At 48.2% G+C, this 23,274-nt stretch overlaps 71 non-coding genes across 71 annotated transcripts; all 71 read left to right on the top strand.

Annotated features, from left to right (window-relative positions):
- The first annotated feature begins 1 nt into the window (after nucleotide 1).
- TRNAD-GUC (transfer RNA aspartic acid (anticodon GUC)) lies at nucleotides 2-73 on the top strand. The gene has a single exon. It is a non-coding gene; the product is annotated as a tRNA-Asp (tRNA).
- A 239-nt stretch (nucleotides 74-312) lies between these two features.
- On the top strand, nucleotides 313-384 carry TRNAD-GUC (transfer RNA aspartic acid (anticodon GUC)). The gene has a single exon. It is a non-coding gene; the product is annotated as a tRNA-Asp (tRNA).
- A 239-nt stretch (nucleotides 385-623) lies between these two features.
- On the top strand, nucleotides 624-695 carry TRNAD-GUC (transfer RNA aspartic acid (anticodon GUC)). The gene has a single exon. It is a non-coding gene; the product is annotated as a tRNA-Asp (tRNA).
- Nucleotides 696-934: 239 nt separating this feature from the next.
- TRNAD-GUC (transfer RNA aspartic acid (anticodon GUC)) lies at nucleotides 935-1,006 on the top strand. Its single transcript has one exon. It is a non-coding gene; the product is annotated as a tRNA-Asp (tRNA).
- A 239-nt stretch (nucleotides 1,007-1,245) lies between these two features.
- On the top strand, nucleotides 1,246-1,317 carry TRNAD-GUC (transfer RNA aspartic acid (anticodon GUC)). Its single transcript has one exon. It is a non-coding gene; the product is annotated as a tRNA-Asp (tRNA).
- Nucleotides 1,318-1,556: 239 nt separating this feature from the next.
- TRNAD-GUC (transfer RNA aspartic acid (anticodon GUC)) lies at nucleotides 1,557-1,628 on the top strand. Its single transcript has one exon. It is a non-coding gene; the product is annotated as a tRNA-Asp (tRNA).
- Nucleotides 1,629-1,867: 239 nt separating this feature from the next.
- Nucleotides 1,868-1,939, top strand: TRNAD-GUC (transfer RNA aspartic acid (anticodon GUC)). The gene has a single exon. It is a non-coding gene; the product is annotated as a tRNA-Asp (tRNA).
- Nucleotides 1,940-2,178: 239 nt separating this feature from the next.
- On the top strand, nucleotides 2,179-2,250 carry TRNAD-GUC (transfer RNA aspartic acid (anticodon GUC)). Its single transcript has one exon. It is a non-coding gene; the product is annotated as a tRNA-Asp (tRNA).
- Nucleotides 2,251-2,489: 239 nt separating this feature from the next.
- Nucleotides 2,490-2,561, top strand: TRNAD-GUC (transfer RNA aspartic acid (anticodon GUC)). The gene has a single exon. It is a non-coding gene; the product is annotated as a tRNA-Asp (tRNA).
- Nucleotides 2,562-2,800: 239 nt separating this feature from the next.
- Nucleotides 2,801-2,872, top strand: TRNAD-GUC (transfer RNA aspartic acid (anticodon GUC)). Its single transcript has one exon. It is a non-coding gene; the product is annotated as a tRNA-Asp (tRNA).
- Nucleotides 2,873-3,111: 239 nt separating this feature from the next.
- TRNAD-GUC (transfer RNA aspartic acid (anticodon GUC)) lies at nucleotides 3,112-3,183 on the top strand. The gene has a single exon. It is a non-coding gene; the product is annotated as a tRNA-Asp (tRNA).
- Nucleotides 3,184-3,422: 239 nt separating this feature from the next.
- TRNAD-GUC (transfer RNA aspartic acid (anticodon GUC)) lies at nucleotides 3,423-3,494 on the top strand. Its single transcript has one exon. It is a non-coding gene; the product is annotated as a tRNA-Asp (tRNA).
- A 239-nt stretch (nucleotides 3,495-3,733) lies between these two features.
- On the top strand, nucleotides 3,734-3,805 carry TRNAD-GUC (transfer RNA aspartic acid (anticodon GUC)). The gene has a single exon. It is a non-coding gene; the product is annotated as a tRNA-Asp (tRNA).
- A 239-nt stretch (nucleotides 3,806-4,044) lies between these two features.
- TRNAD-GUC (transfer RNA aspartic acid (anticodon GUC)) lies at nucleotides 4,045-4,116 on the top strand. Its single transcript has one exon. It is a non-coding gene; the product is annotated as a tRNA-Asp (tRNA).
- Nucleotides 4,117-4,355: 239 nt separating this feature from the next.
- Nucleotides 4,356-4,427, top strand: TRNAD-GUC (transfer RNA aspartic acid (anticodon GUC)). Its single transcript has one exon. It is a non-coding gene; the product is annotated as a tRNA-Asp (tRNA).
- A 239-nt stretch (nucleotides 4,428-4,666) lies between these two features.
- TRNAD-GUC (transfer RNA aspartic acid (anticodon GUC)) lies at nucleotides 4,667-4,738 on the top strand. Its single transcript has one exon. It is a non-coding gene; the product is annotated as a tRNA-Asp (tRNA).
- Nucleotides 4,739-4,977: 239 nt separating this feature from the next.
- Nucleotides 4,978-5,049, top strand: TRNAD-GUC (transfer RNA aspartic acid (anticodon GUC)). Its single transcript has one exon. It is a non-coding gene; the product is annotated as a tRNA-Asp (tRNA).
- A 239-nt stretch (nucleotides 5,050-5,288) lies between these two features.
- TRNAD-GUC (transfer RNA aspartic acid (anticodon GUC)) lies at nucleotides 5,289-5,360 on the top strand. Its single transcript has one exon. It is a non-coding gene; the product is annotated as a tRNA-Asp (tRNA).
- A 239-nt stretch (nucleotides 5,361-5,599) lies between these two features.
- On the top strand, nucleotides 5,600-5,671 carry TRNAD-GUC (transfer RNA aspartic acid (anticodon GUC)). Its single transcript has one exon. It is a non-coding gene; the product is annotated as a tRNA-Asp (tRNA).
- Nucleotides 5,672-5,910: 239 nt separating this feature from the next.
- Nucleotides 5,911-5,982, top strand: TRNAD-GUC (transfer RNA aspartic acid (anticodon GUC)). Its single transcript has one exon. It is a non-coding gene; the product is annotated as a tRNA-Asp (tRNA).
- A 239-nt stretch (nucleotides 5,983-6,221) lies between these two features.
- On the top strand, nucleotides 6,222-6,293 carry TRNAD-GUC (transfer RNA aspartic acid (anticodon GUC)). Its single transcript has one exon. It is a non-coding gene; the product is annotated as a tRNA-Asp (tRNA).
- A 239-nt stretch (nucleotides 6,294-6,532) lies between these two features.
- TRNAD-GUC (transfer RNA aspartic acid (anticodon GUC)) lies at nucleotides 6,533-6,604 on the top strand. The gene has a single exon. It is a non-coding gene; the product is annotated as a tRNA-Asp (tRNA).
- Nucleotides 6,605-6,843: 239 nt separating this feature from the next.
- On the top strand, nucleotides 6,844-6,915 carry TRNAD-GUC (transfer RNA aspartic acid (anticodon GUC)). Its single transcript has one exon. It is a non-coding gene; the product is annotated as a tRNA-Asp (tRNA).
- A 239-nt stretch (nucleotides 6,916-7,154) lies between these two features.
- Nucleotides 7,155-7,226, top strand: TRNAD-GUC (transfer RNA aspartic acid (anticodon GUC)). The gene has a single exon. It is a non-coding gene; the product is annotated as a tRNA-Asp (tRNA).
- A 239-nt stretch (nucleotides 7,227-7,465) lies between these two features.
- TRNAD-GUC (transfer RNA aspartic acid (anticodon GUC)) lies at nucleotides 7,466-7,537 on the top strand. The gene has a single exon. It is a non-coding gene; the product is annotated as a tRNA-Asp (tRNA).
- Nucleotides 7,538-7,776: 239 nt separating this feature from the next.
- TRNAD-GUC (transfer RNA aspartic acid (anticodon GUC)) lies at nucleotides 7,777-7,848 on the top strand. The gene has a single exon. It is a non-coding gene; the product is annotated as a tRNA-Asp (tRNA).
- Nucleotides 7,849-8,087: 239 nt separating this feature from the next.
- Nucleotides 8,088-8,159, top strand: TRNAD-GUC (transfer RNA aspartic acid (anticodon GUC)). Its single transcript has one exon. It is a non-coding gene; the product is annotated as a tRNA-Asp (tRNA).
- A 239-nt stretch (nucleotides 8,160-8,398) lies between these two features.
- TRNAD-GUC (transfer RNA aspartic acid (anticodon GUC)) lies at nucleotides 8,399-8,470 on the top strand. The gene has a single exon. It is a non-coding gene; the product is annotated as a tRNA-Asp (tRNA).
- A 239-nt stretch (nucleotides 8,471-8,709) lies between these two features.
- Nucleotides 8,710-8,782, top strand: TRNAD-GUC (transfer RNA aspartic acid (anticodon GUC)). The gene has a single exon. It is a non-coding gene; the product is annotated as a tRNA-Asp (tRNA).
- A 239-nt stretch (nucleotides 8,783-9,021) lies between these two features.
- TRNAD-GUC (transfer RNA aspartic acid (anticodon GUC)) lies at nucleotides 9,022-9,093 on the top strand. Its single transcript has one exon. It is a non-coding gene; the product is annotated as a tRNA-Asp (tRNA).
- Nucleotides 9,094-9,332: 239 nt separating this feature from the next.
- On the top strand, nucleotides 9,333-9,404 carry TRNAD-GUC (transfer RNA aspartic acid (anticodon GUC)). Its single transcript has one exon. It is a non-coding gene; the product is annotated as a tRNA-Asp (tRNA).
- A 239-nt stretch (nucleotides 9,405-9,643) lies between these two features.
- TRNAD-GUC (transfer RNA aspartic acid (anticodon GUC)) lies at nucleotides 9,644-9,715 on the top strand. Its single transcript has one exon. It is a non-coding gene; the product is annotated as a tRNA-Asp (tRNA).
- A 239-nt stretch (nucleotides 9,716-9,954) lies between these two features.
- On the top strand, nucleotides 9,955-10,026 carry TRNAD-GUC (transfer RNA aspartic acid (anticodon GUC)). Its single transcript has one exon. It is a non-coding gene; the product is annotated as a tRNA-Asp (tRNA).
- Nucleotides 10,027-10,265: 239 nt separating this feature from the next.
- TRNAD-GUC (transfer RNA aspartic acid (anticodon GUC)) lies at nucleotides 10,266-10,337 on the top strand. The gene has a single exon. It is a non-coding gene; the product is annotated as a tRNA-Asp (tRNA).
- Nucleotides 10,338-10,576: 239 nt separating this feature from the next.
- Nucleotides 10,577-10,648, top strand: TRNAD-GUC (transfer RNA aspartic acid (anticodon GUC)). The gene has a single exon. It is a non-coding gene; the product is annotated as a tRNA-Asp (tRNA).
- Nucleotides 10,649-10,887: 239 nt separating this feature from the next.
- TRNAD-GUC (transfer RNA aspartic acid (anticodon GUC)) lies at nucleotides 10,888-10,959 on the top strand. The gene has a single exon. It is a non-coding gene; the product is annotated as a tRNA-Asp (tRNA).
- A 239-nt stretch (nucleotides 10,960-11,198) lies between these two features.
- Nucleotides 11,199-11,270, top strand: TRNAD-GUC (transfer RNA aspartic acid (anticodon GUC)). Its single transcript has one exon. It is a non-coding gene; the product is annotated as a tRNA-Asp (tRNA).
- A 239-nt stretch (nucleotides 11,271-11,509) lies between these two features.
- TRNAD-GUC (transfer RNA aspartic acid (anticodon GUC)) lies at nucleotides 11,510-11,581 on the top strand. Its single transcript has one exon. It is a non-coding gene; the product is annotated as a tRNA-Asp (tRNA).
- Nucleotides 11,582-12,442: 861 nt separating this feature from the next.
- On the top strand, nucleotides 12,443-12,514 carry TRNAD-GUC (transfer RNA aspartic acid (anticodon GUC)). The gene has a single exon. It is a non-coding gene; the product is annotated as a tRNA-Asp (tRNA).
- Nucleotides 12,515-12,754: 240 nt separating this feature from the next.
- Nucleotides 12,755-12,826, top strand: TRNAD-GUC (transfer RNA aspartic acid (anticodon GUC)). Its single transcript has one exon. It is a non-coding gene; the product is annotated as a tRNA-Asp (tRNA).
- Nucleotides 12,827-13,065: 239 nt separating this feature from the next.
- On the top strand, nucleotides 13,066-13,137 carry TRNAD-GUC (transfer RNA aspartic acid (anticodon GUC)). The gene has a single exon. It is a non-coding gene; the product is annotated as a tRNA-Asp (tRNA).
- A 239-nt stretch (nucleotides 13,138-13,376) lies between these two features.
- TRNAD-GUC (transfer RNA aspartic acid (anticodon GUC)) lies at nucleotides 13,377-13,448 on the top strand. Its single transcript has one exon. It is a non-coding gene; the product is annotated as a tRNA-Asp (tRNA).
- Nucleotides 13,449-13,688: 240 nt separating this feature from the next.
- On the top strand, nucleotides 13,689-13,760 carry TRNAD-GUC (transfer RNA aspartic acid (anticodon GUC)). Its single transcript has one exon. It is a non-coding gene; the product is annotated as a tRNA-Asp (tRNA).
- A 239-nt stretch (nucleotides 13,761-13,999) lies between these two features.
- Nucleotides 14,000-14,071, top strand: TRNAD-GUC (transfer RNA aspartic acid (anticodon GUC)). The gene has a single exon. It is a non-coding gene; the product is annotated as a tRNA-Asp (tRNA).
- A 243-nt stretch (nucleotides 14,072-14,314) lies between these two features.
- On the top strand, nucleotides 14,315-14,386 carry TRNAD-GUC (transfer RNA aspartic acid (anticodon GUC)). The gene has a single exon. It is a non-coding gene; the product is annotated as a tRNA-Asp (tRNA).
- A 240-nt stretch (nucleotides 14,387-14,626) lies between these two features.
- On the top strand, nucleotides 14,627-14,698 carry TRNAD-GUC (transfer RNA aspartic acid (anticodon GUC)). The gene has a single exon. It is a non-coding gene; the product is annotated as a tRNA-Asp (tRNA).
- A 239-nt stretch (nucleotides 14,699-14,937) lies between these two features.
- On the top strand, nucleotides 14,938-15,009 carry TRNAD-GUC (transfer RNA aspartic acid (anticodon GUC)). Its single transcript has one exon. It is a non-coding gene; the product is annotated as a tRNA-Asp (tRNA).
- Nucleotides 15,010-15,248: 239 nt separating this feature from the next.
- On the top strand, nucleotides 15,249-15,320 carry TRNAD-GUC (transfer RNA aspartic acid (anticodon GUC)). Its single transcript has one exon. It is a non-coding gene; the product is annotated as a tRNA-Asp (tRNA).
- A 239-nt stretch (nucleotides 15,321-15,559) lies between these two features.
- On the top strand, nucleotides 15,560-15,631 carry TRNAD-GUC (transfer RNA aspartic acid (anticodon GUC)). Its single transcript has one exon. It is a non-coding gene; the product is annotated as a tRNA-Asp (tRNA).
- A 549-nt stretch (nucleotides 15,632-16,180) lies between these two features.
- TRNAD-GUC (transfer RNA aspartic acid (anticodon GUC)) lies at nucleotides 16,181-16,252 on the top strand. Its single transcript has one exon. It is a non-coding gene; the product is annotated as a tRNA-Asp (tRNA).
- Nucleotides 16,253-16,491: 239 nt separating this feature from the next.
- On the top strand, nucleotides 16,492-16,563 carry TRNAD-GUC (transfer RNA aspartic acid (anticodon GUC)). The gene has a single exon. It is a non-coding gene; the product is annotated as a tRNA-Asp (tRNA).
- A 239-nt stretch (nucleotides 16,564-16,802) lies between these two features.
- TRNAD-GUC (transfer RNA aspartic acid (anticodon GUC)) lies at nucleotides 16,803-16,874 on the top strand. Its single transcript has one exon. It is a non-coding gene; the product is annotated as a tRNA-Asp (tRNA).
- A 239-nt stretch (nucleotides 16,875-17,113) lies between these two features.
- TRNAD-GUC (transfer RNA aspartic acid (anticodon GUC)) lies at nucleotides 17,114-17,185 on the top strand. The gene has a single exon. It is a non-coding gene; the product is annotated as a tRNA-Asp (tRNA).
- Nucleotides 17,186-17,424: 239 nt separating this feature from the next.
- On the top strand, nucleotides 17,425-17,496 carry TRNAD-GUC (transfer RNA aspartic acid (anticodon GUC)). The gene has a single exon. It is a non-coding gene; the product is annotated as a tRNA-Asp (tRNA).
- A 239-nt stretch (nucleotides 17,497-17,735) lies between these two features.
- Nucleotides 17,736-17,807, top strand: TRNAD-GUC (transfer RNA aspartic acid (anticodon GUC)). The gene has a single exon. It is a non-coding gene; the product is annotated as a tRNA-Asp (tRNA).
- Nucleotides 17,808-18,046: 239 nt separating this feature from the next.
- Nucleotides 18,047-18,118, top strand: TRNAD-GUC (transfer RNA aspartic acid (anticodon GUC)). The gene has a single exon. It is a non-coding gene; the product is annotated as a tRNA-Asp (tRNA).
- A 239-nt stretch (nucleotides 18,119-18,357) lies between these two features.
- TRNAD-GUC (transfer RNA aspartic acid (anticodon GUC)) lies at nucleotides 18,358-18,429 on the top strand. Its single transcript has one exon. It is a non-coding gene; the product is annotated as a tRNA-Asp (tRNA).
- Nucleotides 18,430-18,668: 239 nt separating this feature from the next.
- TRNAD-GUC (transfer RNA aspartic acid (anticodon GUC)) lies at nucleotides 18,669-18,740 on the top strand. Its single transcript has one exon. It is a non-coding gene; the product is annotated as a tRNA-Asp (tRNA).
- A 239-nt stretch (nucleotides 18,741-18,979) lies between these two features.
- TRNAD-GUC (transfer RNA aspartic acid (anticodon GUC)) lies at nucleotides 18,980-19,051 on the top strand. Its single transcript has one exon. It is a non-coding gene; the product is annotated as a tRNA-Asp (tRNA).
- A 239-nt stretch (nucleotides 19,052-19,290) lies between these two features.
- Nucleotides 19,291-19,362, top strand: TRNAD-GUC (transfer RNA aspartic acid (anticodon GUC)). The gene has a single exon. It is a non-coding gene; the product is annotated as a tRNA-Asp (tRNA).
- Nucleotides 19,363-19,601: 239 nt separating this feature from the next.
- On the top strand, nucleotides 19,602-19,673 carry TRNAD-GUC (transfer RNA aspartic acid (anticodon GUC)). Its single transcript has one exon. It is a non-coding gene; the product is annotated as a tRNA-Asp (tRNA).
- Nucleotides 19,674-19,912: 239 nt separating this feature from the next.
- TRNAD-GUC (transfer RNA aspartic acid (anticodon GUC)) lies at nucleotides 19,913-19,984 on the top strand. The gene has a single exon. It is a non-coding gene; the product is annotated as a tRNA-Asp (tRNA).
- Nucleotides 19,985-20,223: 239 nt separating this feature from the next.
- On the top strand, nucleotides 20,224-20,295 carry TRNAD-GUC (transfer RNA aspartic acid (anticodon GUC)). Its single transcript has one exon. It is a non-coding gene; the product is annotated as a tRNA-Asp (tRNA).
- A 239-nt stretch (nucleotides 20,296-20,534) lies between these two features.
- Nucleotides 20,535-20,606, top strand: TRNAD-GUC (transfer RNA aspartic acid (anticodon GUC)). Its single transcript has one exon. It is a non-coding gene; the product is annotated as a tRNA-Asp (tRNA).
- Nucleotides 20,607-20,845: 239 nt separating this feature from the next.
- Nucleotides 20,846-20,917, top strand: TRNAD-GUC (transfer RNA aspartic acid (anticodon GUC)). Its single transcript has one exon. It is a non-coding gene; the product is annotated as a tRNA-Asp (tRNA).
- A 239-nt stretch (nucleotides 20,918-21,156) lies between these two features.
- TRNAD-GUC (transfer RNA aspartic acid (anticodon GUC)) lies at nucleotides 21,157-21,228 on the top strand. Its single transcript has one exon. It is a non-coding gene; the product is annotated as a tRNA-Asp (tRNA).
- Nucleotides 21,229-21,467: 239 nt separating this feature from the next.
- Nucleotides 21,468-21,539, top strand: TRNAD-GUC (transfer RNA aspartic acid (anticodon GUC)). The gene has a single exon. It is a non-coding gene; the product is annotated as a tRNA-Asp (tRNA).
- Nucleotides 21,540-21,778: 239 nt separating this feature from the next.
- Nucleotides 21,779-21,850, top strand: TRNAD-GUC (transfer RNA aspartic acid (anticodon GUC)). The gene has a single exon. It is a non-coding gene; the product is annotated as a tRNA-Asp (tRNA).
- A 239-nt stretch (nucleotides 21,851-22,089) lies between these two features.
- On the top strand, nucleotides 22,090-22,161 carry TRNAD-GUC (transfer RNA aspartic acid (anticodon GUC)). The gene has a single exon. It is a non-coding gene; the product is annotated as a tRNA-Asp (tRNA).
- Nucleotides 22,162-22,400: 239 nt separating this feature from the next.
- Nucleotides 22,401-22,472, top strand: TRNAD-GUC (transfer RNA aspartic acid (anticodon GUC)). Its single transcript has one exon. It is a non-coding gene; the product is annotated as a tRNA-Asp (tRNA).
- Nucleotides 22,473-22,690: 218 nt separating this feature from the next.
- Nucleotides 22,691-22,766, top strand: TRNAD-GUC (transfer RNA aspartic acid (anticodon GUC)). The gene has a single exon. It is a non-coding gene; the product is annotated as a tRNA-Asp (tRNA).
- The last annotated feature ends 508 nt before the right edge of the window (nucleotides 22,767-23,274 follow it).

Below are 23,274 nucleotides of genomic sequence, written 5' to 3'. Positions count from 1 at the left end.
GTCCTCGTTAGTATAGTGGTGAGTATCCCCGCCTGTCACGCGGGAGACCGGGGTTCGATTCCCCGACGGGGAGGACGATACAAGTTTTTATGGAGTTCGGCGTTTGATTGCGCCTGGTTATGGACACTCAAAGTCCGAATCTAATGGTAGGGTCAAATATACACCTTGGTTTTTGTATATTTCTCTAAATATATATACACAGAGTAAGGAGATGCGTGGCCAAATACACCGTTTCATTTCGACACCTCACCCTGACTTGGTTTTATGGGTGTAATGCCAGTTCCGACTTTGCCGACGCCTCCCCCAAGTCAGTCCTCGTTAGTATAGTGGTGAGTATCCCCGCCTGTCACGCGGGAGACCGGGGTTCGATTCCCCGACGGGGAGGACGATACAAGTTTTTATGGAGTTCGGCGTTTGATTGCGCCTGGTTATGGACACTCAAAGTCCGAATCTAATGGTAGGGTCAAATATACACCTTGGTTTTTGTATATTTCTCTAAATATATATACACAGAGTAAGGAGATGCGTGGCCAAATACACCGTTTCATTTCGACACCTCACCCTGACTTGGTTTTATGGGTGTAATGCCAGTTCCGACTTTGCCGACGCCTCCCCCAAGTCAGTCCTCGTTAGTATAGTGGTGAGTATCCCCGCCTGTCACGCGGGAGACCGGGGTTCGATTCCCCGACGGGGAGGACGATACAAGTTTTTATGGAGTTCGGCGTTTGATTGCGCCTGGTTATGGACACTCAAAGTCCGAATCTAATGGTAGGGTCAAATATACACCTTGGTTTTTGTATATTTCTCTAAATATATATACACAGAGTAAGGAGATGCGTGGCCAAATACACCGTTTCATTTCGACACCTCACCCTGACTTGGTTTTATGGGTGTAATGCCAGTTCCGACTTTGCCGACGCCTCCCCCAAGTCAGTCCTCGTTAGTATAGTGGTGAGTATCCCCGCCTGTCACGCGGGAGACCGGGGTTCGATTCCCCGACGGGGAGGACGATACAAGTTTTTATGGAGTTCGGCGTTTGATTGCGCCTGGTTATGGACACTCAAAGTCCGAATCTAATGGTAGGGTCAAATATACACCTTGGTTTTTGTATATTTCTCTAAATATATATACACAGAGTAAGGAGATGCGTGGCCAAATACACCGTTTCATTTCGACACCTCACCCTGACTTGGTTTTATGGGTGTAATGCCAGTTCCGACTTTGCCGACGCCTCCCCCAAGTCAGTCCTCGTTAGTATAGTGGTGAGTATCCCCGCCTGTCACGCGGGAGACCGGGGTTCGATTCCCCGACGGGGAGGACGATACAAGTTTTTATGGAGTTCGGCGTTTGATTGCGCCTGGTTATGGACACTCAAAGTCCGAATCTAATGGTAGGGTCAAATATACACCTTGGTTTTTGTATATTTCTCTAAATATATATACACAGAGTAAGGAGATGCGTGGCCAAATACACCGTTTCATTTCGACACCTCACCCTGACTTGGTTTTATGGGTGTAATGCCAGTTCCGACTTTGCCGACGCCTCCCCCAAGTCAGTCCTCGTTAGTATAGTGGTGAGTATCCCCGCCTGTCACGCGGGAGACCGGGGTTCGATTCCCCGACGGGGAGGACGATACAAGTTTTTATGGAGTTCGGCGTTTGATTGCGCCTGGTTATGGACACTCAAAGTCCGAATCTAATGGTAGGGTCAAATATACACCTTGGTTTTTGTATATTTCTCTAAATATATATACACAGAGTAAGGAGATGCGTGGCCAAATACACCGTTTCATTTCGACACCTCACCCTGACTTGGTTTTATGGGTGTAATGCCAGTTCCGACTTTGCCGACGCCTCCCCCAAGTCAGTCCTCGTTAGTATAGTGGTGAGTATCCCCGCCTGTCACGCGGGAGACCGGGGTTCGATTCCCCGACGGGGAGGACGATACAAGTTTTTATGGAGTTCGGCGTTTGATTGCGCCTGGTTATGGACACTCAAAGTCCGAATCTAATGGTAGGGTCAAATATACACCTTGGTTTTTGTATATTTCTCTAAATATATATACACAGAGTAAGGAGATGCGTGGCCAAATACACCGTTTCATTTCGACACCTCACCCTGACTTGGTTTTATGGGTGTAATGCCAGTTCCGACTTTGCCGACGCCTCCCCCAAGTCAGTCCTCGTTAGTATAGTGGTGAGTATCCCCGCCTGTCACGCGGGAGACCGGGGTTCGATTCCCCGACGGGGAGGACGATACAAGTTTTTATGGAGTTCGGCGTTTGATTGCGCCTGGTTATGGACACTCAAAGTCCGAATCTAATGGTAGGGTCAAATATACACCTTGGTTTTTGTATATTTCTCTAAATATATATACACAGAGTAAGGAGATGCGTGGCCAAATACACCGTTTCATTTCGACACCTCACCCTGACTTGGTTTTATGGGTGTAATGCCAGTTCCGACTTTGCCGACGCCTCCCCCAAGTCAGTCCTCGTTAGTATAGTGGTGAGTATCCCCGCCTGTCACGCGGGAGACCGGGGTTCGATTCCCCGACGGGGAGGACGATACAAGTTTTTATGGAGTTCGGCGTTTGATTGCGCCTGGTTATGGACACTCAAAGTCCGAATCTAATGGTAGGGTCAAATATACACCTTGGTTTTTGTATATTTCTCTAAATATATATACACAGAGTAAGGAGATGCGTGGCCAAATACACCGTTTCATTTCGACACCTCACCCTGACTTGGTTTTATGGGTGTAATGCCAGTTCCGACTTTGCCGACGCCTCCCCCAAGTCAGTCCTCGTTAGTATAGTGGTGAGTATCCCCGCCTGTCACGCGGGAGACCGGGGTTCGATTCCCCGACGGGGAGGACGATACAAGTTTTTATGGAGTTCGGCGTTTGATTGCGCCTGGTTATGGACACTCAAAGTCCGAATCTAATGGTAGGGTCAAATATACACCTTGGTTTTTGTATATTTCTCTAAATATATATACACAGAGTAAGGAGATGCGTGGCCAAATACACCGTTTCATTTCGACACCTCACCCTGACTTGGTTTTATGGGTGTAATGCCAGTTCCGACTTTGCCGACGCCTCCCCCAAGTCAGTCCTCGTTAGTATAGTGGTGAGTATCCCCGCCTGTCACGCGGGAGACCGGGGTTCGATTCCCCGACGGGGAGGACGATACAAGTTTTTATGGAGTTCGGCGTTTGATTGCGCCTGGTTATGGACACTCAAAGTCCGAATCTAATGGTAGGGTCAAATATACACCTTGGTTTTTGTATATTTCTCTAAATATATATACACAGAGTAAGGAGATGCGTGGCCAAATACACCGTTTCATTTCGACACCTCACCCTGACTTGGTTTTATGGGTGTAATGCCAGTTCCGACTTTGCCGACGCCTCCCCCAAGTCAGTCCTCGTTAGTATAGTGGTGAGTATCCCCGCCTGTCACGCGGGAGACCGGGGTTCGATTCCCCGACGGGGAGGACGATACAAGTTTTTATGGAGTTCGGCGTTTGATTGCGCCTGGTTATGGACACTCAAAGTCCGAATCTAATGGTAGGGTCAAATATACACCTTGGTTTTTGTATATTTCTCTAAATATATATACACAGAGTAAGGAGATGCGTGGCCAAATACACCGTTTCATTTCGACACCTCACCCTGACTTGGTTTTATGGGTGTAATGCCAGTTCCGACTTTGCCGACGCCTCCCCCAAGTCAGTCCTCGTTAGTATAGTGGTGAGTATCCCCGCCTGTCACGCGGGAGACCGGGGTTCGATTCCCCGACGGGGAGGACGATACAAGTTTTTATGGAGTTCGGCGTTTGATTGCGCCTGGTTATGGACACTCAAAGTCCGAATCTAATGGTAGGGTCAAATATACACCTTGGTTTTTGTATATTTCTCTAAATATATATACACAGAGTAAGGAGATGCGTGGCCAAATACACCGTTTCATTTCGACACCTCACCCTGACTTGGTTTTATGGGTGTAATGCCAGTTCCGACTTTGCCGACGCCTCCCCCAAGTCAGTCCTCGTTAGTATAGTGGTGAGTATCCCCGCCTGTCACGCGGGAGACCGGGGTTCGATTCCCCGACGGGGAGGACGATACAAGTTTTTATGGAGTTCGGCGTTTGATTGCGCCTGGTTATGGACACTCAAAGTCCGAATCTAATGGTAGGGTCAAATATACACCTTGGTTTTTGTATATTTCTCTAAATATATATACACAGAGTAAGGAGATGCGTGGCCAAATACACCGTTTCATTTCGACACCTCACCCTGACTTGGTTTTATGGGTGTAATGCCAGTTCCGACTTTGCCGACGCCTCCCCCAAGTCAGTCCTCGTTAGTATAGTGGTGAGTATCCCCGCCTGTCACGCGGGAGACCGGGGTTCGATTCCCCGACGGGGAGGACGATACAAGTTTTTATGGAGTTCGGCGTTTGATTGCGCCTGGTTATGGACACTCAAAGTCCGAATCTAATGGTAGGGTCAAATATACACCTTGGTTTTTGTATATTTCTCTAAATATATATACACAGAGTAAGGAGATGCGTGGCCAAATACACCGTTTCATTTCGACACCTCACCCTGACTTGGTTTTATGGGTGTAATGCCAGTTCCGACTTTGCCGACGCCTCCCCCAAGTCAGTCCTCGTTAGTATAGTGGTGAGTATCCCCGCCTGTCACGCGGGAGACCGGGGTTCGATTCCCCGACGGGGAGGACGATACAAGTTTTTATGGAGTTCGGCGTTTGATTGCGCCTGGTTATGGACACTCAAAGTCCGAATCTAATGGTAGGGTCAAATATACACCTTGGTTTTTGTATATTTCTCTAAATATATATACACAGAGTAAGGAGATGCGTGGCCAAATACACCGTTTCATTTCGACACCTCACCCTGACTTGGTTTTATGGGTGTAATGCCAGTTCCGACTTTGCCGACGCCTCCCCCAAGTCAGTCCTCGTTAGTATAGTGGTGAGTATCCCCGCCTGTCACGCGGGAGACCGGGGTTCGATTCCCCGACGGGGAGGACGATACAAGTTTTTATGGAGTTCGGCGTTTGATTGCGCCTGGTTATGGACACTCAAAGTCCGAATCTAATGGTAGGGTCAAATATACACCTTGGTTTTTGTATATTTCTCTAAATATATATACACAGAGTAAGGAGATGCGTGGCCAAATACACCGTTTCATTTCGACACCTCACCCTGACTTGGTTTTATGGGTGTAATGCCAGTTCCGACTTTGCCGACGCCTCCCCCAAGTCAGTCCTCGTTAGTATAGTGGTGAGTATCCCCGCCTGTCACGCGGGAGACCGGGGTTCGATTCCCCGACGGGGAGGACGATACAAGTTTTTATGGAGTTCGGCGTTTGATTGCGCCTGGTTATGGACACTCAAAGTCCGAATCTAATGGTAGGGTCAAATATACACCTTGGTTTTTGTATATTTCTCTAAATATATATACACAGAGTAAGGAGATGCGTGGCCAAATACACCGTTTCATTTCGACACCTCACCCTGACTTGGTTTTATGGGTGTAATGCCAGTTCCGACTTTGCCGACGCCTCCCCCAAGTCAGTCCTCGTTAGTATAGTGGTGAGTATCCCCGCCTGTCACGCGGGAGACCGGGGTTCGATTCCCCGACGGGGAGGACGATACAAGTTTTTATGGAGTTCGGCGTTTGATTGCGCCTGGTTATGGACACTCAAAGTCCGAATCTAATGGTAGGGTCAAATATACACCTTGGTTTTTGTATATTTCTCTAAATATATATACACAGAGTAAGGAGATGCGTGGCCAAATACACCGTTTCATTTCGACACCTCACCCTGACTTGGTTTTATGGGTGTAATGCCAGTTCCGACTTTGCCGACGCCTCCCCCAAGTCAGTCCTCGTTAGTATAGTGGTGAGTATCCCCGCCTGTCACGCGGGAGACCGGGGTTCGATTCCCCGACGGGGAGGACGATACAAGTTTTTATGGAGTTCGGCGTTTGATTGCGCCTGGTTATGGACACTCAAAGTCCGAATCTAATGGTAGGGTCAAATATACACCTTGGTTTTTGTATATTTCTCTAAATATATATACACAGAGTAAGGAGATGCGTGGCCAAATACACCGTTTCATTTCGACACCTCACCCTGACTTGGTTTTATGGGTGTAATGCCAGTTCCGACTTTGCCGACGCCTCCCCCAAGTCAGTCCTCGTTAGTATAGTGGTGAGTATCCCCGCCTGTCACGCGGGAGACCGGGGTTCGATTCCCCGACGGGGAGGACGATACAAGTTTTTATGGAGTTCGGCGTTTGATTGCGCCTGGTTATGGACACTCAAAGTCCGAATCTAATGGTAGGGTCAAATATACACCTTGGTTTTTGTATATTTCTCTAAATATATATACACAGAGTAAGGAGATGCGTGGCCAAATACACCGTTTCATTTCGACACCTCACCCTGACTTGGTTTTATGGGTGTAATGCCAGTTCCGACTTTGCCGACGCCTCCCCCAAGTCAGTCCTCGTTAGTATAGTGGTGAGTATCCCCGCCTGTCACGCGGGAGACCGGGGTTCGATTCCCCGACGGGGAGGACGATACAAGTTTTTATGGAGTTCGGCGTTTGATTGCGCCTGGTTATGGACACTCAAAGTCCGAATCTAATGGTAGGGTCAAATATACACCTTGGTTTTTGTATATTTCTCTAAATATATATACACAGAGTAAGGAGATGCGTGGCCAAATACACCGTTTCATTTCGACACCTCACCCTGACTTGGTTTTATGGGTGTAATGCCAGTTCCGACTTTGCCGACGCCTCCCCCAAGTCAGTCCTCGTTAGTATAGTGGTGAGTATCCCCGCCTGTCACGCGGGAGACCGGGGTTCGATTCCCCGACAGGGAGGACGATACAAGTTTTTATGGAGTTCGGCGTTTGATTGCGCCTGGTTATGGACACTCAAAGTCCGAATCTAATGGTAGGGTCAAATATACACCTTGGTTTTTGTATATTTCTCTAAATATATATACACAGAGTAAGGAGATGCGTGGCCAAATACACCGTTTCATTTCGACACCTCACCCTGACTTGGTTTTATGGGTGTAATGCCAGTTCCGACTTTGCCGACGCCTCCCCCAAGTCAGTCCTCGTTAGTATAGTGGTGAGTATCCCCGCCTGTCACGCGGGAGACCGGGGTTCGATTCCCCGACGGGGAGGACGATACAAGTTTTTATGGAGTTCGGCGTTTGATTGCGCCTGGTTATGGACACTCAAAGTCCGAATCTAATGGTAGGGTCAAATATACACCTTGGTTTTTGTATATTTCTCTAAATATATATACACAGAGTAAGGAGATGCGTGGCCAAATACACCGTTTCATTTCGACACCTCACCCTGACTTGGTTTTATGGGTGTAATGCCAGTTCCGACTTTGCCGACGCCTCCCCCAAGTCAGTCCTCGTTAGTATAGTGGTGAGTATCCCCGCCTGTCACGCGGGAGACCGGGGTTCGATTCCCCGACGGGGAGGACGATACAAGTTTTTATGGAGTTCGGCGTTTGATTGCGCCTGGTTATGGACACTCAAAGTCCGAATCTAATGGTAGGGTCAAATATACACCTTGGTTTTTGTATATTTCTCTAAATATATATACACAGAGTAAGGAGATGCGTGGCCAAATACACCGTTTCATTTCGACACCTCACCCTGACTTGGTTTTATGGGTGTAATGCCAGTTCCGACTTTGCCGACGCCTCCCCCAAGTCAGTCCTCGTTAGTATAGTGGTGAGTATCCCCGCCTGTCACGCGGGAGACCGGGGTTCGATTCCCCGACGGGGAGGACGATACAAGTTTTTATGGAGTTCGGCGTTTGATTGCGCCTGGTTATGGACACTCAAAGTCCGAATCTAATGGTAGGGTCAAATATACACCTTGGTTTTTGTATATTTCTCTAAATATATATACACAGAGTAAGGAGATGCGTGGCCAAATACACCGTTTCATTTCGACACCTCACCCTGACTTGGTTTTATGGGTGTAATGCCAGTTCCGACTTTGCCGACGCCTCCCCCAAGTCAGTCCTCGTTAGTATAGTGGTGAGTATCCCCGCCTGTCACGCGGGAGACCGGGGTTCGATTCCCCGACGGGGAGGACGATACAAGTTTTTATGGAGTTCGGCGTTTGATTGCGCCTGGTTATGGACACTCAAAGTCCGAATCTAATGGTAGGGTCAAATATACACCTTGGTTTTTGTATATTTCTCTAAATATATATACACAGAGTAAGGAGATGCGTGGCCAAATACACCGTTTCATTTCGACACCTCACCCTGACTTGGTTTTATGGGTGTAATGCCAGTTCCGACTTTGCCGACGCCTCCCCCAAGTCAGTCCTCGTTAGTATAGTGGTGAGTATCCCCGCCTGTCACGCGGGAGACCGGGGTTCGATTCCCCGACGGGGAGGACGATACAAGTTTTTATGGAGTTCGGCGTTTGATTGCGCCTGGTTATGGACACTCAAAGTCCGAATCTAATGGTAGGGTCAAATATACACCTTGGTTTTTGTATATTTCTCTAAATATATATACACAGAGTAAGGAGATGCGTGGCCAAATACACCGTTTCATTTCGACACCTCACCCTGACTTGGTTTTATGGGTGTAATGCCAGTTCCGACTTTGCCGACGCCTCCCCCAAGTCAGTCCCTCGTTAGTATAGTGGTGAGTATCCCCGCCTGTCACGCGGGAGACCGGGGTTCGATTCCCCGACGGGGAGGACGATACAAGTTTTTATGGAGTTCGGCGTTTGATTGCGCCTGGTTATGGACACTCAAAGTCCGAATCTAATGGTAGGGTCAAATATACACCTTGGTTTTTGTATATTTCTCTAAATATATATACACAGAGTAAGGAGATGCGTGGCCAAATACACCGTTTCATTTCGACACCTCACCCTGACTTGGTTTTATGGGTGTAATGCCAGTTCCGACTTTGCCGACGCCTCCCCCAAGTCAGTCCTCGTTAGTATAGTGGTGAGTATCCCCGCCTGTCACGCGGGAGACCGGGGTTCGATTCCCCGACGGGGAGGACGATACAAGTTTTTATGGAGTTCGGCGTTTGATTGCGCCTGGTTATGGACACTCAAAGTCCGAATCTAATGGTAGGGTCAAATATACACCTTGGTTTTTGTATATTTCTCTAAATATATATACACAGAGTAAGGAGATGCGTGGCCAAATACACCGTTTCATTTCGACACCTCACCCTGACTTGGTTTTATGGGTGTAATGCCAGTTCCGACTTTGCCGACGCCTCCCCCAAGTCAGTCCTCGTTAGTATAGTGGTGAGTATCCCCGCCTGTCACGCGGGAGACCGGGGTTCGATTCCCCGACGGGGAGGACGATACAAGTTTTTATGGAGTTCGGCGTTTGATTGCGCCTGGTTATGGACACTCAAAGTCCGAATCTAATGGTAGGGTCAAATATACACCTTGGTTTTTGTATATTTCTCTAAATATATATACACAGAGTAAGGAGATGCGTGGCCAAATACACCGTTTCATTTCGACACCTCACCCTGACTTGGTTTTATGGGTGTAATGCCAGTTCCGACTTTGCCGACGCCTCCCCCAAGTCAGTCCTCGTTAGTATAGTGGTGAGTATCCCCGCCTGTCACGCGGGAGACCGGGGTTCGATTCCCCGACGGGGAGGACGATACAAGTTTTTATGGAGTTCGGCGTTTGATTGCGCCTGGTTATGGACACTCAAAGTCCGAATCTAATGGTAGGGTCAAATATACACCTTGGTTTTTGTATATTTCTCTAAATATATATACACAGAGTAAGGAGATGCGTGGCCAAATACACCGTTTCATTTCGACACCTCACCCTGACTTGGTTTTATGGGTGTAATGCCAGTTCCGACTTTGCCGACGCCTCCCCCAAGTCAGTCCTCGTTAGTATAGTGGTGAGTATCCCCGCCTGTCACGCGGGAGACCGGGGTTCGATTCCCCGACGGGGAGGACGATACAAGTTTTTATGGAGTTCGGCGTTTGATTGCGCCTGGTTATGGACACTCAAAGTCCGAATCTAATGGTAGGGTCAAATATACACCTTGGTTTTTGTATATTTCTCTAAATATATATACACAGAGTAAGGAGATGCGTGGCCAAATACACCGTTTCATTTCGACACCTCACCCTGACTTGGTTTTATGGGTGTAATGCCAGTTCCGACTTTGCCGACGCCTCCCCCAAGTCAGTCCTCGTTAGTATAGTGGTGAGTATCCCCGCCTGTCACGCGGGAGACCGGGGTTCGATTCCCCGACGGGGAGGACGATACAAGTTTTTATGGAGTTCGGCGTTTGATTGCGCCTGGTTATGGACACTCAAAGTCCGAATCTAATGGTAGGGTCAAATATACACCTTGGTTTTTGTATATTTCTCTAAATATATATACACAGAGTAAGGAGATGCGTGGCCAAATACACCGTTTCATTTCGACACCTCACCCTGACTTGGTTTTATGGGTGTAATGCCAGTTCCGACTTTGCCGACGCCTCCCCCAAGTCAGTCCTCGTTAGTATAGTGGTGAGTATCCCCGCCTGTCACGCGGGAGACCGGGGTTCGATTCCCCGACGGGGAGGACGATACAAGTTTTTATGGAGTTCGGCGTTTGATTGCGCCTGGTTATGGACACTCAAAGTCCGAATCTAATGGTAGGGTCAAATATACACCTTGGTTTTTGTATATTTCTCTAAATATATATACACAGAGTAAGGAGATGCGTGGCCAAATACACCGTTTCATTTCGACACCTCACCCTGACTTGGTTTTATGGGTGTAATGCCAGTTCCGACTTTGCCGACGCCTCCCCCAAGTCAGTCCTCGTTAGTATAGTGGTGAGTATCCCCGCCTGTCACGCGGGAGACCGGGGTTCGATTCCCCGACGGGGAGGACGATACAAGTTTTTATGGAGTTCGGCGTTTGATTGCGCCTGGTTATGGACACTCAAAGTCCGAATCTAATGGTAGGGTCAAATATACACCTTGGTTTTTGTATATTTCTCTAAATATATATACACAGAGTAAGGAGATGCGTGGCCAAATACACCGTTTCATTTCGACACCTCACCCTGACTTGGTTTTATGGGTGTAATGCCAGTTCCGACTTTGCCGACGCCTCCCCCAAGTCAGTCCTCGTTAGTATAGTGGTGAGTATCCCCGCCTGTCACGCGGGAGACCGGGGTTCGATTCCCCGACGGGGAGGACGATACAAGTTTTTATGGAGTTCGGCGTTTGATTGCGCCTGGTTATGGACACTCAAAGTCCGAATCTAATGGTAGGGTCAAATATACACCTTGGTTTTTGTATATTTCTCTAAATATATATACACAGAGTAAGGAGATGCGTGGCCAAATACACCGTTTCATTTCGACACCTCACCCTGACTTGGTTTTATGGGTGTAATGCCAGTTCCGACTTTGCCGACGCCTCCCCCAAGTCAGTCCTCGTTAGTATAGTGGTGAGTATCCCCGCCTGTCACGCGGGAGACCGGGGTTCGATTCCCCGACGGGGAGGACGATACAAGTTTTTATGGAGTTCGGCGTTTGATTGCGCCTGGTTATGGACACTCAAAGTCCGAATCTAATGGTAGGGTCAAATATACACCTTGGTTTTTGTATATTTCTCTAAATATATATACACAGAGTAAGGAGATGCGTGGCCAAATACACCGTTTCATTTCGACACCTCACCCTGACTTGGTTTTATGGGTGTAATGCCAGTTCCGACTTTGCCGACGCCTCCCCCAAGTCAGTCCTCGTTAGTAACAAGGCAGTGGTGACCGATCTCTCGAGACCGGGGTTCGATTCCCCGACGGGGAGGACGATACAAGTTTTTATGGAGTTCGGCGTTTGATTGCGCCTGGTTATGGACACTCAAAGTCCGAATCTAATGGTAGGGTCAAATATACACCTTGGGTTTTTTGTATATTTCTCTAAATATATATACACAGAGTAAGGAGATGCGTGCCAAATACACCGTTTCATTTCGACACCTCACCCTGACTTGGTTTTATGGGTGTAATGCCAGTTCCGACTTTGCCGACGCCTCCCCCAAGTCAGTCCTCGTTAGTAAGTATAGTGGTGAGTATCCCCGCCTGTCACGCGGGAGACCGGGGTTCGATTCCCCGACGGGGAGGACGATACAAGTTTTTATGGAGTTCGGCGTTTGATTGCGCCTGGTTATGGACACTCAAAGTCCGAATCTAATGGTAGGGTCAAATATACACCTTGGTTTTTGTATATTTCTCTAAATATATATACACAGAGTAAGGAGATGCGTGGCCAAATACACCGTTTCATTTCGACACCTCACCCTGACTTGGTTTTATGGGTGTAATGCCAGTTCCGACTTTGCCGACGCCTCCCCCAAGTCAGTCCTCGTTAGTATAGTGGTGAGTATCCCCGCCTGTCACGCGGGAGACCGGGGTTCGATTCCCCGACGGGGAGGACGATACAAGTTTTTATGGAGTTCGGCGTTTGATTGCGCCTGGTTATGGACACTCAAAGTCCGAATCTAATGGTAGGGTCAAATATACACCTTGGTTTTTGTATATTTCTCTAAATATATATACACAGAGTAAGGAGATGCGTGGCCAAATACACCGTTTCATTTCGACACCTCACCCTGACTTGGTTTTATGGGTGTAATGCCAGTTCCGACTTTTGCCGACGCCTCCCCCAAGTCAGTCCTCGTTAGTATAGTGGTGAGTATCCCCGCCTGTCACGCGGGAGACCGGGGTTCGATTCCCCGACGGGGAGGACGATACAAGTTTTTATGGAGTTCGGCGTTTGATTGCGCCTGGTTATGGACACTCAAAGTCCGAATCTAATGGTAGGGTCAAATATACACCTTGGTTTTTGTATATTTCTCTAAATATATATACACAGAGTAAGGAGATGCGTGGCCAAATACACCGTTTCATTTCGACACCTCACCCTGACTTGGTTTTATGGGTGTAATGCCAGTTCCGACTTTGCCGACGCCTCCCCCAAGTCAGTCCTCGTTAGTATAGTGGTGAGTATCCCCGCCTGTCACGCGGGAGACCGGGGTTCGATTCCCCGACGGGGAGGACGATACAAGTTTTTATGGAGTTCGGCGTTTGATTGCGCCTGGTTATGGACACTCAAAGTCCGAATCTAATGGTAGGGTCAAATATACACCTTGGTTTTTGTATATTTCTCTAAATATATATACACAGAGTAAGGAGATGCGTGGCCAAATACACCGTTTCATTTCGACACCTCACCCTGACTTGGTTTTATGGGTGTAATGCCAGTTCCGACTTTGCCGACGCCTCCCCCAAGTCAGTCCTCGTTAGTATAGTGGTGAGTATCCCCGCCTGTCACGCGGGAGACCGGGGTTCGATTCCCCGACGGGGAGGACGATACAAGTTTTTATGGAGTTCGGCGTTTGATTGCGCCTGGTTATGGACACTCAAAGTCCGAATCTAATGGTAGGGTCAAATATACACCTTGGTTTTTGTATATTTCTCTAAATATATATACACAGAGTAAGGAGATGCGTGGCCAAATACACCGTTTCATTTCGACACCTCACCCCTGACTTGGTTTTATGGGTGTAATGCCAGTTCCGACTTTGCCGACGCCTCCCCCAAGTCAGTCCTCGTTAGTATAGTGGTGAGTATCCCCGCCTGTCACGCGGGAGACCGGGGTTCGATTCCCCGACGGGGAGGACGATACAAGTTTTTATGGAGTTCGGCGTTTGATTGCGCCTGGTTATGGACACTCAAAGTCCGAATCTAATGGTAGGGTCAAATATACACCTTGGTTTTTGTATATTTCTCTAAATATATATACACAGAGTAAGGAGATGCGTGGCCAAATACACCGTTTCATTTCGACACCTCACCCTGACTTGGTTTTATGGGTGTAATGCCAGTTCCGACTTTGCCGACGCCTCCCCCAAGTCAGTCCTCGTTAGTATAGTGGTGAGTATCCCCGCCTGTCACGCGGGAGACCGGGGTTCGATTCCCCGACGGGGAGGACGATACAAGTTTTTATGGAGTTCGGCGTTTGATTGCGCCTGGTTATGGACACTCAAAGTCCGAATCTAATGGTAGGGTCAAATATACACCTTGGTTTTTGTATATTTCTCTAAATATATATACACAGAGTAAGGAGATGCGTGGCCAAATACACCGTTTCATTTCAGACACCGAGTCACCCTGACTTGGTTTTATGGGTGTAATGCCAGTTCCGACTTTGCCGACGCCTCCCACAAGTCAGTCCTCGTTAGTATAGTGGTGAGTATCCCCGCCTGTCACGCGGGAGACCGGGGTTCGATTCCCCGACGGGGAGGACGATACAAGTTTTTATGGAGTTCGGCGTTTGGATTGCGCCTGGTTATGGACACTCAAAGTCCGAATCTAATGGTAGGGTCAAATATACACCTTGGTTTTTGTATATTTCTCTAAATATATATACACAGAGTAAGGAGATGCGTGGCCAAAATACACCGTTTCATTTCACACCTCACCCTGACTTGGTTTTATGGGTGTAATGCCAGTTCCGACTTTGCCGACGCCTCCCCCAAGTCAGTCCTCGTTAGTATAGTGGTGAGTATCCCCGCCTGTCACGCGGGAGACCGGGGTTCGATTCCCCGACGGGGAGGACGATACAAGTTTTTATGGAGTTCGGCGTTTGATTGCGCCTGGTTATGGACACTCAAAGTCCGAATCTAATGGTAGGGTCAAATATACACCTTGGTTTTTGTATATTTCTCTAAATATATATACACAGAGTAAGGAGATGCGTGGCCAAATACACCGTTTCATTTCGACACCTCACCCTGACTTGGTTTTATGGGTGTAATGCCAGTTCCGACTTTGCCGACGCCTCCCCCAAGTCAGTCCTCGTTAGTATAGTGGTGAGTATCCCCGCCTGTCACGCGGGAGACCGGGGTTCGATTCCCCGACGGGGAGGACGATACAAGTTTTTATGGAGTTCGGCGTTTGATTGCGCCTGGTTATGGACACTCAAAGTCCGAATCTAATGGTAGGGTCAAATATACACCTTGGTTTTTGTATATTTCTCTAAATATATATACACAGAGTAAGGAGATGCGTGGCCAAATACACCGTTTCATTTCGACACCTCACCCTGACTTGGTTTTATGGGTGTAATGCCAGTTCCGACTTTGCCGACGCCTCCCCCAAGTCAGTCCTCGTTAGTATAGTGGTGAGTATCCCCGCCTGTCACGCGGGAGACCGGGGTTCGATTCCCCGACGGGGAGGACGATACAAGTTTTTATGGAGTTCGGCGTTTGATTGCGCCTGGTTATGGACACTCAAAGTCCGAATCTAATGGTAGGGTCAAATATACACCTTGGTTTTTGTATATTTCTCTAAATATATATACACAGAGTAAGGAGATGCGTGGCCAAATACACCGTTTCATTTCGACACCTCACCCTGACTTGGTTTTATGGGTGTAATGCCAGTTCCGACTTTGCCGACGCCTCCCCCAAGTCAGTCCTCGTTAGTATAGTGGTGAGTATCCCCGCCTGTCACGCGGGAGACCGGGGTTCGATTCCCCGACGGGGAGGACGATACAAGTTTTTATGGAGTTCGGCGTTTGATTGCGCCTGGTTATGGACACTCAAAGTCCGAATCTAATGGTAGGGTCAAATATACACCTTGGTTTTTGTATATTTCTCTAAATATATATACACAGAGTAAGGAGATGCGTGGCCAAATACACCGTTTCATTTCGACACCTCACCCTGACTTGGTTTTATGGGTGTAATGCCAGTTCCGACTTTGCCGACGCCTCCCCCAAGTCAGTCCTCGTTAGTATAGTGGTGAGTATCCCCGCCTGTCACGCGGGAGACCGGGGTTCGATTCCCCACGGGGAGGACGATACAAGTTTTTATGGAGTTCGGCGTTTGATTGCGCCTGGTTATGGACACTCAAAGTCCGAATCTAATGGTAGGGTCAAATATACACCTTGGTTTTTGTATATTTCTCTAAATATATATACACAGAGTAAGGAGATGCGTGGCCAAATACACCGTTTCATTTCGACACCTCACCCTGACTTGGTTTTATGGGTGTAATGCCAGTTCCGACTTTGCCGACGCCTCCCCCAAGTCAGTCCTCGTTAGTATAGTGGTGAGTATCCCCGCCTGTCACGCGGGAGACCGGGGTTCGATTCCCCGACGGGGAGGACGATACAAGTTTTTATGGAGTTCGGCGTTTGATTGCGCCTGGTTATGGACACTCAAAGTCCGAATCTAATGGTAGGGTCAAATATACACCTTGGTTTTTGTATATTTCTCTAAATATATATACACAGAGTAAGGAGATGCGTGGCCAAATACACCGTTTCATTTCGACACCTCACCCTGACTTGGTTTTATGGGTGTAATGCCAGTTCCGACTTTGCCGACGCCTCCCCCAAGTCAGTCCTCGTTAGTATAGTGGTGAGTATCCCCGCCTGTCACGCGGGAGACCGGGGTTCGATTCCCCGACGGGGAGGACGATACAAGTTTTTATGGAGTTCGGCGTTTGATTGCGCCTGGTTATGGACACTCAAAGTCCGAATCTAATGGTAGGGTCAAATATACACCTTGGTTTTTGTATATTTCTCTAAATATATATACACAGAGTAAGGAGATGCGTGGCCAAATACACCGTTTCATTTCGACACCTCACCCTGACTTGGTTTTATGGGTGTAATGCCAGTTCCGACTTTGCCGACGCCTCCCCCAAGTCAGTCCTCGTTAGTATAGTGGTGAGTATCCCCGCCTGTCACGCGGGAGACCGGGGTTCGATTCCCCGACGGGGAGGACGATACAAGTTTTTATGGAGTTCGGCGTTTGATTGCGCCTGGTTATGGACACTCAAAGTCCGAATCTAATGGTAGGGTCAAATATACACCTTGGTTTTTGTATATTTCTCTAAATATATATACACAGAGTAAGGAGATGCGTGGCCAAATACACCGTTTCATTTCGACACCTCACCCTGACTTGGTTTTATGGGTGTAATGCCAGTTCCGACTTTGCCGACGCCTCCCCCAAGTCAGTCCTCGTTAGTATAGTGGTGAGTATCCCCGCCTGTCACGCGGGAGACCGGGGTTCGATTCCCCGACGGGGAGGACGATACAAGTTTTTATGGAGTTCGGCGTTTGATTGCGCCTGGTTATGGACACTCAAAGTCCGAATCTAATGGTAGGGTCAAATATACACCTTGGTTTTTGTATATTTCTCTAAATATATATACACAGAGTAAGGAGATGCGTGGCCAAATACACCGTTTCATTTCGACACCTCACCCTGACTTGGTTTTATGGGTGTAATGCCAGTTCCGACTTTGCCGACGCCTCCCCCAAGTCAGTCCTCGTTAGTATAGTGGTGAGTATCCCCGCCTGTCACGCGGGAGACCGGGGTTCGATTCCCCGACGGGGAGGACGATACAAGTTTTTATGGAGTTCGGCGTTTGATTGCGCCTGGTTATGGACACTCAAAGTCCGAATCTAATGGTAGGGTCAAATATACACCTTGGTTTTTGTATATTTCTCTAAATATATATACACAGAGTAAGGAGATGCGTGGCCAAATACACCGTTTCATTTCGACACCTCACCCTGACTTGGTTTTATGGGTGTAATGCCAGTTCCGACTTTGCCGACGCCTCCCCCAAGTCAGTCCTCGTTAGTATAGTGGTGAGTATCCCCGCCTGTCACGCGGGAGACCGGGGTTCGATTCCCCGACGGGGAGGACGATACAAGTTTTTATGGAGTTCGGCGTTTGATTGCGCCTGGTTATGGACACTCAAAGTCCGAATCTAATGGTAGGGTCAAATATACACCTTGGTTTTTGTATATTTCTCTAAATATATATACACAGAGTAAGGAGATGCGTGGCCAAATACACCGTTTCATTTCGACACCTCACCCTGACTTGGTTTTATGGGTGTAATGCCAGTTCCGACTTTGCCGACGCCTCCCCCAAGTCAGTCCTCGTTAGTATAGTGGTGAGTATCCCCGCCTGTCACGCGGGAGACCGGGGTTCGATTCCCCGACGGGGAGGACGATACAAGTTTTTATGGAGTTCGGCGTTTGATTGCGCCTGGTTATGGACACTCAAAGTCCGAATCTAATGGTAGGGTCAAATATACACCTTGGTTTTTGTATATTTCTCTAAATATATATACACAGAGTAAGGAGATGCGTGGCCAAATACACCGTTTCATTTCGACACCTCACCCTGACTTGGTTTTATGGGTGTAATGCCAGTTCCGACTTTGCCGACGCCTCCCCCAAGTCAGTCCTCGTTAGTATAGTGGTGAGTATCCCCGCCTGTCACGCGGGAGACCGGGGTTCGATTCCCCGACGGGGAGGACGATACAAGTTTTTATGGAGTTCGGCGTTTGATTGCGCCTGGTTATGGACACTCAAAGTCCGAATCTAATGGTAGGGTCAAATATACACCTTGGTTTTTGTATATTTCTCTAAATATATATACACAGAGTAAGGAGATGCGTGGCCAAATACACCGTTTCATTTCGACACCTCACCCTGACTTGGTTTTATGGGTGTAATGCCAGTTCCGACTTTGCCGACGCCTCCCCCAAGTCAGTCCTCGTTAGTATAGTGGTGAGTATCCCCGCCTGTCACGCGGGAGACCGGGGTTCGATTCCCCGACGGGGAGGACGATACAAGTTTTTATGGAGTTCGGCGTTTGATTGCGCCTGGTTATGGACACTCAAAGTCCGAATCTAATGGTAGGGTCAAATATACACCTTGGTTTTTGTATATTTCTCTAAATATATATACACAGAGTAAGGAGATGCGTGGCCAAATACACCGTTTCATTTCGACACCTCACCCTGACTTGGTTTTATGGGTGTAATGCCAGTTCCGACTTTGCCGACGCCTCCCCCAAGTCAGTCCTCGTTAGTATAGTGGTGAGTATCCCCGCCTGTCACGCGGGAGACCGGGGTTCGATTCCCCGACGGGGAGGACGATACAAGTTTTTATGGAGTTCGGCGTTTGATTGCGCCTGGTTATGGACACTCAAAGTCCGAATCTAATGGTAGGGTCAAATATACACCTTGGTTTTTGTATATTTCTCTAAATATATATACACAGAGTAAGGAGATGCGTGGCCAAATACACCGTTTCATTTCGACACCTCACCCTGACTTGGTTTTATGGGTGTAATGCCAGTTCCGACTTTGCCGACGCCTCCCCCAAGTCAGTCCTCGTTAGTATAGTGGTGAGTATCCCCGCCTGTCACGCGGGAGACCGGGGTTCGATTCCCCGACGGGGAGGACGATACAAGTTTTTATGGAGTTCGGCGTTTGATTGCGCCTGGTTATGGACACTCAAAGTCCGAATCTAATGGTAGGGTCAAATATACACCTTGGTTTTTGTATATTTCTCTAAATATATATACACAGAGTAAGGAGATGCGTGGCCAAATACACCGTTTCATTTCGACACCTCACCCTGACTTGGTTTTATGGGTGTAATGCCAGTTCCGACTTTGCCGACGCCTCCCCCAAGTCAGTCCTCGTTAGTATAGTGGTGAGTATCCCCGCCTGTCACGCGGGAGACCGGGGTTCGATTCCCCGACGGGGAGGACGATACAAGTTTTTATGGAGTTCGGCGTTTGATTGCGCCTGGTTATGGACACTCAAAGTCCGAATCTAATGGTAGGGTCAAATATACACCTTGGTTTTTGTATATTTCTCTAAATATATATACACAGAGTAAGGAGATGCGTGGCCAAATACACCGTTTCATTTCGACACCTCACCCTGACTTGGTTTTATGGGTGTAATGCCAGTTCCGACTTTGCCGACGCCTCCCCCAAGTCAGTCCTCGTTAGTATAGTGGTGAGTATCCCCGCCTGTCACGCGGGAGACCGGGGTTCGATTCCCCGACGGGGAGGACGATACAAGTTTTTATGGAGTTCGGCGTTTGATTGCGCCTGGTTATGGACACTCAAAGTCCGAATCTAATGGTAGGGTCAAATATACACCTTGGTTTTTGTATATTTCTCTAAATATATATACACAGAGTAAGGAGATGCGTGGCCAAATACACCGTTTCATTTCGACACCTCACCCTGACTTGGTTTTATGGGTGTAATGCCAGTTCCGACTTTGCCGACGCCTCCCCCAAGTCAGTCCTCGTTAGTATAGTGGTGAGTATCCCCGCCTGTCACGCGGGAGACCGGGGTTCGATTCCCCGACGGGGAGGACGATACAAGTTTTTATGGAGTTCGGCGTTTGATTGCGCCTGGTTATGGACACTCAAAGTCCGAATCTAATGGTAGGGTCAAATATACACCTTGGTTTTTGTATATTTCTCTAAATATATATACACAGAGTAAGGAGATGCGTGGCCAAATACACCGTTTCATTTCGACACCTCACCCTGACTTGGTTTTATGGGTGTAATGCCAGTTCCGACTTTGCCGACGCCTCCCCCAAGTCAGTCCTCGTTAGTATAGTGGTGAGTATCCCCGCCTGTCACGCGGGAGACCGGGGTTCGATTCCCCGACGGGGAGGACGATACAAGTTTTTATGGAGTTCGGCGTTTGATTGCGCCTGGTTATGGACACTCAAAGTCCGAATCTAATGGTAGGGTCAAATATACACCTTGGTTTTTGTATATTTCTCTAAATATATATACACAGAGTAAGGAGATGCGTGGCCAAATACACCGTTTCATTTCGACACCTCACCCTGACTTGGTTTTATGGGTGTAATGCCAGTTCCGACTTTGCCGACGCCTCCCCCAAGTCAGTCCTCGTTAGTATAGTGGTGAGTATCCCCGCCTGTCACGCGGGAGACCGGGGTTCGATTCCCCGACGGGGAGGACGATACAAGTTTTTATGGAGTTCGGCGTTTGATTGCGCCTGGTTATGGACACTCAAAGTCCGAATCTAATGGTAGGGTCAAATATACACCTTGGTTTTTGTATATTTCTCTAAATATATATACACAGAGTAAGGAGATGCGTGGCCAAATACACCGTTTCATTTCGACACCTCACCCTGACTTGGTTTTATGGGTGTAATGCCAGTTCCGACTTTGCCGACGCCTCCCCCAAGTCAGTCCTCGTTAGTATAGTGGTGAGTATCCCCGCCTGTCACGCGGGAGACCGGGGTTCGATTCCCCGACGGGGAGGACGATACAAGTTTTTATGGAGTTCGGCGTTTGATTGCGCCTGGTTATGGACACTCAAAGTCCGAATCTAATGGTAGGGTCAAATATACACCTTGGTTTTTGTATATTTCTCTAAATATATATACACAGAGTAAGGAGATGCGTGGCCAAATACACCGTTTCATTTCGACACCTCACCCTGACTTGGTTTTATGGGTGTAATGCCAGTTCCGACTTTGCCGACGCCTCCCCCAAGTCAGTCCTCGTTAGTATAGTGGTGAGTATCCCCGCCTGTCACGCGGGAGACCGGGGTTCGATTCCCCGACGGGGAGGACGATACAAGTTTTTATGGAGTTCGGCGTTTGATTGCGCCTGGTTATGGACACTCAAAGTCCGAATCTAATGGTAGGGTCAAATATACACCTTGGTTTTTGTATATTTCTCTAAATATATATACACAGAGTAAGGAGATGCGTGGCCAAATACACCGTTTCATTTCGACACCTCACCCTGACTTGGTTTTATGGGTGTAATGCCAGTTCCGACTTTGCCGACGCCTCCCCCAAGTCAGTCCTCGTTAGTATAGTGGTGAGTATCCCCGCCTGTCACGCGGGAGACCGGGGTTCGATTCCCCGACGGGGAGGACGATACAAGTTTTTATGGAGTTCGGCGTTTGATTGCGCCTGGTTATGGACACTCAAAGTCCGAATCTAATGGTAGGGTCAAATATACACCTTGGTTTTTGTATATTTCTCTAAATATATATACACAGAGTAAGGAGATGCGTGGCCAAATACACCGTTTCATTTCGACACCTCACCCTGACTGGGTTTTATGGGTGTAATGCCAGTTCCGACTTTGCCGATGCCTCCCCCAAGTCAGTCCTCGTTAGTATAGTGGTGAGTATCCCCGCCTGTCACGCGGGAGACCGGGGTTCGATTCCCCGACGGGGAGGACGATACAAGTTTTTATGGAGTTCGGCGTTTGATTGCGCCTGGTTATGGACACTCAAAGTCCGAATCTAATGGTAGGGTCAAATATACACCTTGGTTTTTGTATATTTCTCTAAATATATATACACAGAGTAAGGAGATGCGTGGCCAAATACACCGTTTCATTTCGACACCTCACCCTGACTTGGTTTTATGGGTGTAATGCCAGTTCCGACTTTGCCGACGCCTCCCCCAAGTCAGTCCTCGTTAGTATAGTGGTGAGTATCCCCGCCTGTCACGCGGGAGACCGGGGTTCGATTCCCCGACGGGGAGGACGATACAAGTTTTTATGGAGTTCGGCGTTTGATTGCGCCTGGTTATGGACACTCAAAGTCCGAATCTAATGGTAGGGTCAAATATACACCTTGGTGTTTGTATATTTCTCTAAATATATATACACAGAGTAAGGAGATGCGTGGCCAAATACACCGTTTCATTTCGACACGCAGAGTGACACGATCTCTCTACTTGCCGATGCCTCCCCCAAGTCAGTCTCGTTAGTATAGTGGTGAGTATCCCCGCCTGTCACGCGGGAGACCGGGGTTCGATTCCCCGACGGGGAGGACGATACAAGTTTTTATGGAGTTCGGCGTTTGATTGCGCCTGGTTATGGACACTCAAAGTCCGAATCTAATGTAGGGTTCAAATATACACCTTGGTGTTTGTATATTTCTCTAAATATATATACACAGAGTAAGGAGATGCGTGGCCAAATACACCTTTTCATTTCGATGCGTGGCCAAATACACCGTTTCATTTCGACACCTCACCCTGACTTGGTTTTATGGGTGTAATGCCAGTTCCGACTTTGCCGACGCCTCCCCCAAGTCAGTCCTCGTTAGTATAGTGGTGAGTATCCCCGCCTGTCACGCGGGAGACCGGGGTCGATTCCCCGACGATACAAGTTTTTATGGAGTTCGGCGTTTGATTGCGCCTGGTTATGGACACTCAAAGTCCGAATCTAATGGTAGGGTCAAATATACACCTTGGTTTTTGTATATTTCTCTAAATATATATACACAGAGTAAGGAGATGCGTGGCCAAATACACCGTTTCATTTCGACACCTCACCCTA

Source organism: Crinia signifera, unplaced genomic scaffold, assembly GCF_055691185.1.
Source record: "Crinia signifera unplaced genomic scaffold, ASM5569118v1 HAP2_SCAFFOLD_865, whole genome shotgun sequence".
In the NCBI taxonomy this organism is placed as follows: Eukaryota; Metazoa; Chordata; class Amphibia; order Anura; family Myobatrachidae; genus Crinia; species Crinia signifera.
Note: the sequence above shows the minus strand (reverse complement) of the source record. Positions and strands in the feature narration are given on the sequence as shown.